Here is a 15,271-nt window from a genome sequence, read left to right on the forward strand (position 1 = left end):
GCCATACAGCATCATAAGCAAAAAAATAAAAAAAAGTTATAGTCCTCAGAATAAAGCGATGCCAAAATAATTATTTTTTCTATAAAATAGCTTTTATCGTATAAAAGCGCCAAAACATAAAAAAATCGCTTTATCAATTTTACCAAACGTGGAACGGTATAAACGCCCCCCCCAAAAGAAATTCATGAATAGCTGGTTTTTGGTCATTCTGCCTCACAAAAATCGGAATAAAAAGTGATCAAAAACTGTCACGTGTCCGAAAATGTTACCAATAAAAAAATCAACTCGTCCCGCAAAAAACAAGACCTCACATGACTCTGTGGACTAAAATATGGAAAAATTATAGCTCTAAAAATGTGGAGATGCAAAAACTTTTTTGCTATAAAAAAGCGTCTTTTAGTGTGTGACAGCTGCCAATCATAAAAATCCGATATAAAAAACGCTACAAAAGTAAATCAAAACTCCCCTTCATCACCCCCTTAGTTAGGGAAAAATAATAAAATAAAAAAAAATGTATTTATTTCCATTTTCCCATTAGGGCTAGGGTTAGGGTTGGGGCTAGGGTTAGGGTTGGGGCTAGGGTTGGAGCTAAAGTTAGGTTAGGGTTGGAGCTAAAGTTAGAGTTTGGATTACATTTACGGTTGGGATTAGAGTTAGGGGTGTGTCAGGGTTAAGGGTGTGGTTAGGGTTACTGTTGGGATTAGGGTTAGGGGTGTGTTTGGATTAGGGTTTCAGGTAGAATTGGGGGGTTTCCACTGTTTAGGCACATCAGGGGCTCTCCAAACGCGACATGGCGTCCGATCTCAATTTCAGCCTATTCTGCGTTGAAAAAGTAAAACAGTGCTCCTTCCCTTCCGAGCTCTCCCGTGCGGCCAAACAGGGGTTTACCCCAACATATGGGGTATCAGCGTACTCGGGACAAATTGGACAACAACTTTTGGGGTCCGAGTTCTCTTGTTATCCTTGAGAAAATAAAAATTTGGGGGGCTAAAAATCATTTTTGTGGGAAAAAAAAGATTTTTTATTTTCACGGCTCTGCGCTGTAAACTGTAGTGAAACACTTGGGGGTTCAAAGTTCTCACAACACATCTAGATAAGTTCCTTGGGAGGTCTAGTTTCCAATATGGGGTCACTTGTGGGGGGTTTGTACTGTTTGCATACATCAGGGGCTCTGCAAATGAAACGTGACGCCTGCAGACCAATCCATCTAAGTCTGCATTCCAAATGGCGCTCCGTCCCTTCCGAGCTCTGCCATGCGCCCAAACAGAGGTCCCCCCCACATATGGGGTATCAGCGTACTCAGGACAAATTGGACAACAACTATTGGGGTCCAATTTATCCTGTTACCATTGTGAAAATACAAAACTGGGGGCTGAAAAATCATTTTTGTGAAAAAAAGAATTTTTATTTTCACGGCTCTGCGTTATAAACTGTAGTGAAACACTTGGGGGTTCAAAGCTCTCAAAACACATCTAGATAAGTTCCTTAGGGGTCTACTTTCCAAAATGGTGTCACTTGTGGGGGGTTTCAATGTTTAGGCACATCAGGGGCTCTCCAATCGCAACTTGGCATCCCATCTCAATTCCAGTCAATTTTGCATTGAAAAGTCAAATGGCGCTCCTTCCCTTCCGAGCTCTGCCATGCGCCCAAACAATGGTTTACACCCACATATGGGGTATCAGCGTACTCAGGACAAATTGCACAACAATTTTTGGGGTCCAATTTCTTCTCTTACCCTTGGGAAAATAAAAAATTGGGGGCGAAAAGATCATTTTTGTGAAAAAATATGATTTTTTATTTTTACGGCTCTGCATTATAAACTTCTGTGAAGCACTTGTTGGGTCAAAGTGCTCACCACACATCTAGATAAGTTCCTTAGGGGGTCTACTTTTTAAAATAGTGTCACTTGTGGGGGGTTTCAATGTTTAGGCACATCAGGAGCTCTCCAATCGCAACATGGCGTCCCATCTCAATTCCAGTCAATTTTGCATTGAAAAGTCAAATGGCGCTCCTTTCCTTCCGAGCTCTGCCATGCGCCCAAACAGTGGTTTACCCCCACATATGGGGTATCTGCGTACGCAGGACAAATTGTACAACAACTTTTGGGGTCCATTTTCTCCTGTTACCCTTGGTAAAATAAAACAAATTGGAGCTGAAATAAATTTTGTGTGAAAAAAAGTTAAATGTTCATTTTTATTTAAACATTCCAAAAACTCCTGTGAAACACCTGAAGGGTTAATAAACTTCTTGAATGTGGTTTTGAGCAGCTTGAGGGGTGCAGTTTTTACAATGGTGTCACACTTGGGTATTTTCTATCATATAGACCCCTCAAAATGACTTCAAATGAGATGTGGTCCCTAAAAAAAATGGTGTTGTAAAAATGAGAAATTGCTGGTCAACTTTTAACCCTTAACTCCCTAACAAAAAAAAAAAAATTTTGGTTCCAAAATTGTGCTGATGTAAAGTAGACATGTGGGAAATGTTACTTATTAAGTATTTTGCGTGACATATTTCTGTGATTTAAGGGCATAAAAATTCAAAGTTGGAAAATTGCGAAATTTTCAAAATTTTCGCCAAATTTCCATTTTTTTCACAAATAAACTCAAGTTATATCGAATAAATTTTACCACTATCATGAAGTACAATATGTCACGAGAAAACAATGTCAGAATCGCCAAGATCAGTTGAAGCGTTCCAGAGTTATAACCTCATAAAGGGACAGTGGTCAGAATTGTAAAAATTGGCCCGGTCATTAACATGCAAACCACCCTCGGGGCTTAAGTGGTTAAGCATAGAATCAACCTTTTTCTGTACTATTAAAAAAGTGTTAAAATCTTTACTTCACATCTGCCCCAAAATGGCACCAAAAAGCAGGAAAAGGCATAAAAGAAACCCAGCCTCAGCATTACAGTTTTATTACATTTTTTATGAGTTTAATAGAGAAATATCAATTATGCCATTTTTTTCTTACGTCAGTTACCGATCAATGCCTCAAATATTCTGATTACTGCCATGTGCGGGCTGTTACCATTACAGGGACACCAAATATGTCCGTGTTATTTGCAGATTTGTGTGTTCATTTAAAAAAAAAAACCAACCATTAAAAATTACATTATTGCTTTCATTATCGAGTATTTTTCATTATTATTTTTTTAGTAATGAAAAAAAATCTCCTATTCTCCCTCTAGAATACAAAAACATCTGCGTTAGTCTACGTTCACATTTGCGGTCGGGCGCCGCAGCGTCGCCGCATGCGTCCCTATATTTAACATGGGGGCGCATGGACATGCGTTGAACTTGCGTTTTGCGACGCATGCGTCACTGCGGCGCACGCGTCCGGGCGCAGAGGACGCAGCAAGTTGCATTTTTGCTGCGTCCAAAATCAACCAAAAAAAGGACGCATGCGTCGCAAAACACAGCGTTGTGCATGCGTTTTGCTGCGTTTTTGTTTGCGTTGCGTCGCCGACGCTGCGGCACACAACGCAAATGTGAACGTAGCCTTACACAGCAGTGTATTTCTATCAGTATCATCTGCCTGTAGTCAGAGCCTGCAGTGTAGATCAAGTACACACAAGTCTACCCAGGGCCTCATCAGGTCTTATGGTGAGCAAGCTTTTAGTCCAGAGATACCCGATGACGGTCCCTGGATTTTCTCTGTTGGCACATGTTTCTGCTGCCAAAGAATGATTAAAATAAATAAACAAGCAGTGAAGTGCCCACATGCTGGCAGGAAATGGAGGGGGAGAGCTGAGCCTCAGTCATGGGTGGCAGTCGGCCATGACAGTGCTAGATTGTTACATAAAAAAACACAAAGGTCAGGTTTTGACCTGCGGTTGCGGTACACAGCTGTGCTGTTGTTCAGTGTGAACAACGTCTAAGAATTCTTAAAGAAACACACACCTGTTTTCACTGTGACTGGAGACTGTTAAAAAAAACAAACTGCCGCCATTCTCTATGTAGCACAAGCGATCGAATGATCGCAGCTTCTAGTCTCCCATGGGAACTATTGAAGCAAGTACAAAAAAAAATGTTTTTAAAAATATTTTAAATTTTTTTTAAAAAAAATTCATATGACCCCCTTTTGCCCCATTTAAAATAAAACAAAAAAAAATCAAATACATATCAAAAAGACATATCAACAGGGGTTGCCTGGTTGCTAGGGAACCCCCACATGTACTTAGGGTACCGTCACACATTGAAATTTCCATCGCTACGACGTTACGATTCGTGACGTTCTAGCGATATCGTTACGATATCGCTGTGTCTGACACGCTACTGCGATCAGACACCCTGCTGAGAATCGTACGTCGTAGCACATCGTTTGGAACTTTCTTTCGTCGCTTGATCACCCGCTGACATCGCTGGATCGTTGTGTGTGACAGCGATCCAGCGATGTCTTCGCTTGTAACCAGGGTAAACATCGGGTAACTAAGCGCAGGGCCGCGCTTAGTAACCCGATGTTTACCCTGGTTACAAGCGTAAACGTAAAAAAACAAACCGTACATACTCACCCGTCGGTGTCCTTCAGGTCCCTTGCTGTCTGCTTCCTGCTCTGAGTGCCGGCCGGAAAGTGAGAGCAGATCACAGCGGTGCTGCGCTCTGCTCTCACTGTACGGCTGCACTCAGAGCAGGAAGCAGACGGCAAGGGACCTGAAGGACACCGACGGGTGAGTATGTACTGTTTGTTTTTTTACGTTTACGCTGGTAACCAGGGTAAACATCGGGTTACTAAGCGCGGCCCTGCGCTTAGTTACCCGATGTTTACCCTGGTTACCCGGGGACTTCGGCATCGCTCCAGCGCCGTGATTGCAACGTGTGACCGCAGTCTACGACGCTGGAGCGATGATTATACGACGCTGCGACGTCACGAATCGTGCCGTCGCAGCGATGAAAATTTCAATGTGTGACGGTACCCTTATGCTGGCTAACAGATGTAAATCATTCAGCTGCGGCGATGAAAACTAAAAAATACTCCGAGGACACCCGAGCGTGCTTGGGAAATCTCCAGTAACGAGTATATTCGCTCATCACTAGTGGTGAGCTCTCATTCAATGGAAGTCTTCAAAAAAAGAGTTTGGTTAGTGAATCCTGCATTGAGCAGGGGGTTGGAAGCAATGACCTTTGAGGTCCCTTCTAACATTCTATGATTTTATGAAACCAGTGCCCTGCACTACCCGCCATGCAAAGAAGGAAAGAACGTCTCAAACATCAATCACAAGATAATGTACAAAATTACTGTAACAATGACAGATGTTTAAAAAACAGCTCGTAGTGCTTGTGAAAGACTGTGTACCATTATCAATATTTGCAGGAAAAGCTTTTACAGGGCTTAAGGCCCCGTCTCACATAGCGATTTACCAACGATCACGACCAGCGATATGACCTGGCCGTGATCGTTGGTAAGTCGTTGTGTGGTCGCTGGGGAGCTGTCACACAGACAGCTCTCTCCAGCGACCAACGATCAGGGGAACGACTTCGGCATCGTTGAAACTGTCTTCAACGATGCCGAAGTCCCCCTGCTGCACCCGGGTAACCAGGGTAAACATCGGGTTACTAAGCGCAGGGCCGCGCTTAGTAACCCGATGTTTACCCTGGTTACCAGCGTAAATGTAAAAAATAACAAACAGTACATACTCGCCTTCTGTTGTCCGTCAGGTCCCTTGCCGTCTGCTTCCTGCTCTGAGTGCCGTACAGTGAGAGCAGAGCGCAGCGGTGACGTCACTGCTGTGCTCTCACTGTACGGCACTCAGAGCAGGAAGCAGACGCCAAGGGACCTGACGGACAACAGAAGGCGAGTATGTACTGTTTGTTATTTTTTACATTTACGCTGGTAACCAGGGTAAACATCGGGTTACTAAGCGCGGCCCTGCGCTTAGTAACCTGATGTTTACCCTGGTTACCAGTGAAGACATCGCTGGATCGGTGTCACACACACCGATTCAGCGCTGTCAGCGGGACCTCAACGACCAAAAAAAGGTCCAGGCCATTCCGACACGACCAGCGATCTCACAGCAGGGGCCTGATCGCTGGTACGTGTCACACATAGCGAGATCGCTACTGAGGTCGCTGTTGCGTCACAAAACTTGTGACTCAGCAGCGATCTCGCTAGCGATCTCACTATGTGAGACGGGGCCTCTAATGGAGAAATGGCCAGCAAACTTACAGGTCCTTCTCAAAAAATTAGCATATAGTGTTAAATTTCATTATTTACCATAATGTAATGATTACAATTAAACTTTCATATATTATAGATTCATTATCCACCAACTGAAATTTGTCAGGTCTTTTATTGTTTTAATACTGATGATTTTGGCATACAACTCCTGATAACCCAAAAAACCTGTCTCAATAAATTAGCATATCAAGAAAAGGTTCTCTAAACGACCTATTACCCTAATCTTCTGAATCAGCTAATTAACTCTAAACACATGCAAAAGATACCTGAGGCTTTTAAAAACTCCCTGCCTGGTTCATTACTCAAAACCCCCATCATGGGTAAGACTAGCGACCTGACAGATGTCAAGAAGGCCATCATTGACACCCTCAAGCAAGAGGGTAAGGCCATGTGCACACGTTCAGGATTGTTAGCGTTTTTTTCGCGTTTTTTCGCTATAAAAACGTGATAAAAACGCGAAAAAAAACGCTTACATAAGCCTCCTATTATTTACAGGGTATTCCGCATTTTTTGTGCAAATGTTGCGATTTTTTCCGCGAAAAAATCGCATAGCGGAAAAAAAAGCAACATGTTCATTAAAAATGCGGAATTGCAGGGATTCCGCACACCTAGGGGTCCATTGATCTGCTTACTTCCCGCACGGGGCTGTGCACACCATGCGGGAAGTAAGCAGATTATATGCGGTTGGTACCCAGGGTGGAGGAGAGGAGACTCTCCTCCACGCACTGGGCACCATATAAGTGGTCAAAAAATAAGAAATAAAATAATAAACAGTCCTATACTCACCCTCGATGTATTCCCGCCTCCTCGCACGCTGCCGTTCGGTTCCTGTAGCTGGTGTGCGCTGAAGGACCTCGCCGAATGACGTCACTGTCCTGTGATTGGTCGTGAGCGGTCATGTGACCGCTCACGTGACCGTGACGTCACGGGAGGTCCTGTGCGCACAGACCAGCTAGAAGAGGAGCCGGACGGCCGCTGAGGAGATGTCTGGGTGAGTATAAGCATTTTTTTTATTTTTTTTATTATTTTTAAACATTCTATCTTTTACTATAGATGCTGCATAAGCTGCATCTATAGTAAAAAGTTGGTCACACTTGTCAAACAGTATGTTTGACAAGTGTGACCAACTTGTCAGTCAGTTTTCCAAGCGATGCTACAGATCGCTTGGAAAACTTTAGCATTCTGCAAGCTAATTACGCTTGCAGAATGCTAAAAAAACGCGAAAAAAACGGAAAAAAAACGCAAAAAAAAAAATGCAGATTTCTTGCAGAAAATTTCCGGTTTTCTTCAGGAAATTTCTGCAAGAAATCCTGAACGTGTGCACATACCCTAAGACCCAGAAAGAAATTTCTCAACAAATAGGCTGTTCCCAGAGTGCTGTATCAAGGCACCTCAATGGTAAGTCTGTTGGAAGGAAAAAATGTGGCAGAAAACGCTGTACAACGAGAAGAGGTGACCGGACCCTGAGGAAGATTGTGGAGAAGGACCGATTCCAGACCTTGGGGAACCTGAGGAAGCAGTGGACTGAGTCTGGTGTGGAAACATCCAGAGCCACCGTGCACAGGCGTGTGCAGGAAATGGGCTACAGGTGCCGCATTCCCCAGGTAAAGCCACTTTTGAACCATAAACAGCGGCAGAAGCGCCTGACCTGGGCTACAGAGAAGCAGCACTGGACTGTTGCTAAGTGGTCCCAAGTACTTTTTTCTGATGAAAGCAAATTTTGCATGCCATTCGGAAATCAAGGTGCCAGAGTCTGGAGGAAGACTGGGGAGAAGGAAATGCCAAAATGCCTGAAGTCTAGTGTCAAGTACCCACAGTCAGTGATGGTGTGGGGTGCCATGTCAGCTGCTGGTGTTGGTCCACTGTGTTTCATCAAGGGCAGGGTCAATGCAGCTAGCTATCAGGAGATTTTGGAGCACTTCATGCTTCCATCGGCTGAAATGCTTTATGGAGATGAAGATTTCATTTTTCAGCACGACCTGGCACCTGCTCACAGTGCCAAAACCACTGGTAAATGGTTTACTGACCATGGTATTACTGTGCTCAATTGGCCTGCCAACTCTCCTGACCTGAACCCCATAGAGAATCTGTGGGATATTGTGAAGAGAAAGTTGAGAGACGCAAGACCCAACACTCTGGATGAGCTTAAGGCCGCTATTGAAGCATCCTGGGCCTCCATAACATCTCAGCAGTGTCACAGGCTGATTGCCTCCATGCCACGCCGCATTGAAGCAGTCATTTCTGCCAAAGGATTCCCGACCAAGTATTGAGTGCATAACTGAACATTATTATTTGTTGGTTTTTTGGTTTGTTATTAAAAAACACTTTTATTTGATTGGACGGGTGAAATATGCTAATTTATTGAGACAGGTTTTTTGGGTTATCAGGAGTTGTATGCCAAAATCATCAGTATTAAAACAATAAAAGACCTGACAAATTTCAGTTGGTGGATAATGAATCTATAATATATGAAAGTTTAATTGTAATCATTACATTATGGTAAATAATGAAATTTAACACTATATGCTAATTTTTTGAGAAGGACCTGTATATCCTTGCAGGGTTATCACTGTTTGCACTCAGATTATTCATTTCTGTCCGTATAACAATAGTGCTTGGTAGGTTTCCATTGTTCCAGCACAGACCATTATGCATTGTTCTCCCATCAGAGAAAACAAAGCCAAACCATTCCCTGGAGAGATGCAATCAGCTGAACCCCAAGGAGAACAATCTCTTTAATAATTGCACGCCTGATCACCTCTGCAATCTCTCCAGACAGTTCTGTAGCTTTGCTCTTTTCAGTCCTCGTGACCCCCCCACTCAACCCTATTTAAAGACTGGCACATTTTGTCTATACTTCCCGCTTGAATACTTATCATTCATTTTGAGAACGGCAAGAATAATTACCAGCGTATCTGCATTGGTGATATGAATCCGTTATAGGCGCAGGCTAGATGTAGGATCAGAGCCTCGGGAACTTCCTATCCTTCAGCCGGTCCGCAAGTCTTTATGAATAATCGGGGAAGACAACTTTTATGGATCCATCAATCACTGTGGAGAAATCATTCCTACACAAAGACTGAAAATATGTTGTTTTTTTACCAAGGCTTTAAAAAGGTTGTCCCGTGAACAATGTTCATTTGAATCAATAGATCTTGGAATAATAATAATTTCCACAATTGGATGTATATAAATAAAATGTTCCTGTGCCGAGATAATCTTATACATGTGCCCCTGCTGTGTACTGTGTAATGGCTGTGTCTGACCGTACAGGAACATGGTCTGATCATATCACAGCTCCTGGGCTGGGGAGGAGGCAAAAGAGAGTATACAGACAGAACAGCACAGGGTCACAAATAATTCTCTTTCTTCCTTCGAGGTAAAACATTTTTTAATAACAGGCAGGGCAAAACTCTCTCACGCAAAGAGTCCTCTGTGTTTCCCGCCTGTAATATCTGTATACTCTTTTCTCCTCCCTGCCCAGGAGCTGTGATATGATCAGACCATGTTCCTGTACGGTCAGACACAGCCATTACACAGTACACAGCAGGGGCACATGTATAAGATTATCTCAGCACAGGAACATTTTATTTATACACATCCAATTGTGGAAATTATTATTATTCCAAGATCTATTGATAAAAATGAACTTTAAAATTAACTTTTTTTGTGGAAAAAACACTTTAAATAAAGAACACTCAACTATCCATGAAAATGAGCACATCGCCTGGTGCTGGAAGCCCTGAGAATATGAGAAGCTAGCGGGGAAATATAACATTATCTATCCTGTGCACAGTTGAGCCAAGACTGTCACAATTTTAGCATTACTTTAACCTGTGACTACTGGGATAACTCGTGTAGCCCTGGCCTTGTGATTAACTGCTAGAATAAGGGTACTGTCACAGTGGCACTTTTGTCGCTACGACGGTACGATCCGTGATGTTCTAGCGATATCGTTACGATATCGCTGTGTCTGACACGCAGCAGCGATCAGGGATCCTGCTGAGAATCGTACGTCGTAGCAGATAGTTTGGAACTTTCTTTCGTCGCTGGATCTCCCGCTGTCATCGTTGGATCGGTGTGTGTGACACCGATCCAACGTAAAAGTAAAAAAAACCCCAAAACTGTACATACTCACATTCCGGTGCCCGTCAGGGTCCCTCGCAGTCTGCTTCCCGCTCTGACTGACTGCCGGCCGGAAAGTAAGCAGAGCACAGCGGTGACGTCTCCACTGTGATCTGCTTTCACTTTACGGCGGCACTCAGTCAGAGCGGGAAGCAGACTGCGAGGGACCCTGACGGGCACCGGAATGTGAGTATGTACAGTTTTTTTTTTTTTTTTACATTTATGATGGTAACCAGGGTAAACATCGGGTTACTAAGCGCGGCCCTGCGCTTAGTAACCCGATGTTTACCCTGGTTACCCGGGGCCTTCGGCATCGTTGGTCGCTGGAGAGCGGTCTGTGTGACAGCTCTCCAGCGACCACACAACGACTTTCCAACGATCACGGCCAGGTCGTATCGCTGGTCGTGATCTTTGGAAAGTTGCAGAGTGTGACAGTACCCTAAGGGCTATTTCCCAAAAGCTAATTTTAAGTCCATGGGTTGTCCTATATGCAAAACAGATAACATACAGATACCACATGATCCAAATAAAAAGGGAATGTCACCTTTTATAGTTTTTCAATTGTTAATATATAAAAAGAGATGCTGTATATACGTAAAGAATGGACACACAGACGACCCGTCATCCGACATGACAACAGATGATTTTGACCTTAGGAAGATGTTCGTTTCTTGACATTTAGCATCTTATCTACAATGTGTTGCAAAGCTTTTCATTCTCCACCAGAGGGCAGTAAAGTTACACTTACTAATAAACTGAGGACGCATGCTACATGATAAGAAACTTAATGGCGATTTTAAGGCTTGATTACTGAAGATACGTGAACGTAAAACGTATGGCATGAGAGTATAAGTTTATACAGAGAATCTCGATTGCCATGATGAAGAGAAACACATATACCAAACTGTACCTGGGGGAAGGGGTCTTTCTGAAACATGAAAAAAATCCCCTTAACCCGTGGGTCATTTTCAATTTTTGCGGTTTCATTTGTTGCTCCCCTTTTTTCCAGAGCCATAACTTTTTTTTATTTTTCAATCAATATGGCCATGTGAGAGCTTGCTTTTTGCGGGACAAGTTGTGTTTGGTTTTAACATATTGTGTACTGAAAAAAGGGAAAAAAATTCCAAGTGCGGTGAAATTACAAAAAATGCGCAATTCCACAGTGGTTAAAATTTTTGCCATGTTCACTAAATGCTAAAACTGACCTGCCGTTATGATTCTCCGGGTCATTACGAGTTCACAGACACCTAACATGTCTAGGTTGTATTTTATTTAAGTGGGGGAAAAAAAATTTTTAATGTTAAAAACAAAATGGTGCCATTTTCTGAGGCCCTTAGCGTCTCCATTTTTCATAATCTGGCACAGGTTGAGGGCTTATATTTTGCGCACCGAGCTGACATTTTTACTGATACAATTCTGGTTTAGATACAACGTTTTGATTTCCCGTTACTGCATTTTATTGCAATGTAGCGGTGAACAAAAAAAAACGTAATTCAGGCGTTTTTAATTTTTTTCTCGTTACACCATTTAACGATCAAGTTAATTCTTTTATTTATATTGATTGGGTGATTCTTAACATTTCAATACCAAATATGCATATATTTGATTTTTTATTGTTTTAGTTTGAATGGGTTATAAGGTGTGATTTGAACTTTTAAATTTTTTTTAGCTTTTCAAAACCTTTTTTTTTTTACTTGGTTCAATAGTCTCTATGGGAGACAAGAATCTGCATTACTTAAGGTACCTTCACATTAAGCGACGCTGCAGCGACAACGATGCCGATCGCTGCAGCGTCGCTGTTTGATCGCTGGAGAGCTGTCACACAGACCGCTCTCCAGCGACCAACGATGCCGAGGTCCCCGGGTAACCAGGGTAAACATCGGGTTACTAAGCGCAGGGCCGCGCTTAGTAACCCGATGTTTACCCTGGTTACCATCCTAAAAGTAAAAATAACAAACCGTACATACTCACCTGCGCGTCCCCCGGCGTCCGCTTCCCTGCACTGTGTGAGCGCCGGCCCTAACACCAGAGCGGTGACGTCACCGCTGTGCTTTTACTTTCACTTTAGGGCCGGCGCTCAATCAGAGCAGGAAGCGGATGGCAGGGGACGCGCAGGTGAGTATGTACTATTTGTTTTTTTTTTACTTTTACGCTGGTAACCAGGGTAAACATCGGGTTACTAAGCGCGGCCCTGCGCTTAGTAACCCGATATTTACCCTGGTTACCATTGTAAAACATCGCTGGTATCGTTGCTTTTGGTGTCAAACCTGACGATAAACGCCGATCTGACGACCAAATAAAGTTCTGAACTTTATTCAACGACCAGCGATATCACAGCAGGATCCTGATCGCTGCTGTGTGTCAAACTAAACGATATCGCTAGCCAGGACGCTGCAACGTCACGGATCGCTAGCGATATCGTTTAGTGTGAAGGTACCTTAAGACTGCCTCTGTTACACACAGGCGATGATAAAATAGCCAGTGTGTAGCAGAAATGCTCACTTGCAATCTTGCAATGACAACCATAGTAGTCTGCTGCAGACCTCTGGTTGTCATGCCAACCTATCGGTGACCCACGATCGTGTGACGGGGTCACCGATGGGCAGAGCCAGTGACTCGTTTCCTGTAAGCGCGAGTTAAATGCTGTTGTCAGAGATTGACAGCAGTATTTAGTTAATCAATCGTGATTCCACCCGCGGTTCTTGTGGGCACATGTCAGCAGTATAGATCAGCTGTCATGTACCCGGAAAGGTGAGGGCTCAGCCCCGGACACTGCACCAAACAGGGCGAGTCCGACATTGGCATACCATTATGGCGCATGTCGGAAAGGGGTTAAATATCTATGGGAAGAACACAAATTGCCAAGCGCTATGCATGGCAGTAGCACAGAGGTTGGGCATGTGTACCTGCGCTCCATTCAGCACAGGACTGCAGAGTCCTATTCTCAAAGATCATTGGGAGACCCAGAGGTTGAACCTCCAGTGAACAGCAAATGATCCCCTTTAATATGAATAGGGAATAACTTATTTATTTTGAATAATTGATTATCAGTGTGGTGAAATATGTATCTACTTATATAATCGTCTAAGGGGCACTTCCGTCTGTTTGTCATGGAAATCCCGCGTCGCTGATCGCTGTGCTATATACTACGTGGGCTGTGCTATATACTACGTGGGCTGTGCTATATACTAAGTGGGCTGTGTTATATACTAAGTGGGCTGTATGCTACTTGGCTGTGCTATATTTCTCTGCTGTATCTGTGCATCATGAATCGTGGTATGTGTTAAAGAGGGGGGCCCACTGAGACTCTTTCGCCCGGGGCCCTCAAAAACCTGGAGCAGGTCCTGGCTTCACTGATTGTTCGCGGCCGGGCGTGACCAATCAGCGAAAGTCGCAGTCCGGTCGCGAATTGGCGCAGAATTTGAACCACGCTTCGCTAATTGGTCATGCCCGGCCGGCCGAATCCTGTGTATAAATTGCATTATTCTGAAAATTTCATAAATAAAATACATACATATTCTAGAATACCCGATGCGTAAGAATCGGGCCACCATCTAGTATATCTATATGTGTGTAGTGACATATGTCTAGGGTTATTATGTGTGACTAGTGATAATGTAACATCTGAACAGAAAAAAGAAAATGATTCAGCTCACCCTTGTGATGGTATTCTCACAGCCCATGAGAAATTTGATCAGAGCACGGAAACGTCTCTGCTTGACGCCAGGTACTTGTGCATGAAAATGAAGGTATCCAGCACTGAGGACTAAGAGCACTATACGTGTTCGAAACGCGTCCAGTTATTCAAGACATTCCTTCCTCCAGTATGCACCGGTTTGTCAAGCAGCTTACTTTTTAAATTTGTCCAAATAAAGACTTTTGATTTTATTTCCTGAGCTGGATACCTTCATTTTCATGCATAATGTAATATCTGTCTGGAAAAGCTGCATGTCGCACCCAGGTGTTAATATGTACTTTCCTGGGACAAGTAGAGTTCTTTCCCCAAATCTCACTAGGGGGTGGGGCTGAGATCCAAGAAGAAAGGTAACATTTGGCACCTCCTAGCTCTTGGAAGAGAGATGTTAATTACGGCCTGATAGTATCTCTGGGAGAGCTGTTACACAAAGGATCTCAAGAGAAAATAATATATTCATTGAGGGGCGCGGCCGTGGTCCAATCAAAAACCAAGCAAAAATGATATTAACCTGAAGGGCTGGCCTAGAAACCTGACCTCCAGACCAAAGCTATAAAGTAGATCTGATACCTATGTTCACAAAATGGGGGCGGCCGAGCTGGTGTGATCCAATCTACATTCATCCTAGACTCAGGGAGCAGAAAGCAGACTGCCAAGTTAGACGATTTCTGTAAGTTTTCTCCTGTTATTTTTATACCGTTTTGCATAAGTTGTATGTCTTTTTATTATCCCATTTTTATAACTTTTCTTACTGTAAGCACTGGACCTTTTTTGTATTAAAGTATAAAACTTTAAAAAGTTGAACCTTGAATGTTCTAAAAGAATCCATAGCCTAAGGTGTGTGAGCCTTATGAGTGGTAGACATTATTAGTATTAATATTTCTGGGACTCATTGCCCGTGTATTCGGTGAGTGGTGGCAGCGTGTATGAGCGGGTGGGTGGCCTGGGTCAGTGTGTGATTTATGCTCCCATTACAGCATAAGACAGAGGTTGAATGCTGGACAGAGAGGGGAGATAGATTAACCCTTGCAGGCACAACCCAAGTCACGTGCTGAGAGCGGGCACATGATGAACTAGTTACACCACGGAGTAGGGATCCGCGACAATCAATATCACAGTCATTCTGACCTGGATTTTCAAAATAAGTACAGTATATCAGTCTCATCAGGTCCATGATCTACAGTATTTAGCATAATTGTACAAAGTTTGCATTGCGAAATCTGGTGAGCTGGATGGTAGAAAAGGGGTCTATGATACAGGGAAGAAAGGTACAAAAA

Source organism: Ranitomeya variabilis, chromosome 1 (assembly GCF_051348905.1).
Source record: "Ranitomeya variabilis isolate aRanVar5 chromosome 1, aRanVar5.hap1, whole genome shotgun sequence".
NCBI classification, from domain to species: domain Eukaryota; kingdom Metazoa; phylum Chordata; class Amphibia; order Anura; family Dendrobatidae; genus Ranitomeya; species Ranitomeya variabilis.